The 678-nt window shown below is 58.4% G+C and overlaps 1 protein-coding gene across 3 annotated transcripts in view; it reads right to left on the bottom strand.

Annotated features, from left to right (window-relative positions):
* Nucleotides 1-662, bottom strand: part of Sema6a (semaphorin 6A) — a 136,808-nt gene extending 136,146 nt beyond the window's left edge. For all 3 annotated transcript variants that reach the window (XM_010614152.3, XM_010614151.3, XM_010614149.3), the window contains exon 1: nt 257-662. The gene's annotated coding sequence lies outside the window, so the exon portion shown is untranslated. The remainder of the gene's footprint in view (nt 1-256) is intronic.
* Nucleotides 663-678: the final 16 nt, after the last annotated feature.

Genomic DNA, 678 nt, shown 5'->3' on the forward strand with positions numbered 1-678 from the left:
GTGTGCGAGACGCGGGTGGGGAAGGTCGCACCGCGGAGCCGGCCATCTCAGGGGCGCACGGCGGTGAGGAGCGGCAGCCAGGCTCAGGACTACTCCCTCAGGACCGGGCAACGCTCCGGGGACAGAAATATGAGACAAAATAAAACGCAGGCACTACAAAGCCCACAGCGCGCGCGGGAGGTGGTCTCAGCCTGCGACCCTCGGGCAGGAGTCCAGTGACTCGGGATGTGGGCGCATGGGGACGCCCGGACCGTACCTTTACGGTGCATCGACGGGCAGGCAGACTGGCCTCGAACAGACTGGTGCGACGTGTATCCCATTTAGTAATCCATTATAGAGATCTCTCCGGGCCTCGAGCTGTGTTCTGTTTTGCAAGCCTTTGTCATTCCTACATGTGTGCTTGTCTCTTTGGGGGCAACAGTCGCGTCGTCTACTTTCTGGGATGCAAGCGAGCCGCGTTCATCTCCAATGACAAACGTAGAAGGGAAGAGTGGAAAAAAAGAAGCAGCCAAAAAGAAAAAGAAGGGGACGAAGAAACACCCACACGGAGGAGGGTAAATGTTCAAGAAACTCTCCTCCAAATCCCAATTCCACTTGGATTCCGCTCCGGCGAGTCCCCTCGGTGTGTCCGCGCCGATTAACAAGTCATTTCGGGGCGGGGGGCGGGTGGGAGCTGGG

The sequence above is a fragment of the Fukomys damarensis genome, unplaced genomic scaffold (assembly GCF_012274545.1).
Source record: "Fukomys damarensis isolate Sample0158 unplaced genomic scaffold, DMR_v1.0_HiC HiC_scaffold_9, whole genome shotgun sequence".
NCBI lineage: Eukaryota > Metazoa > Chordata > Mammalia > Rodentia > Bathyergidae > Fukomys > Fukomys damarensis.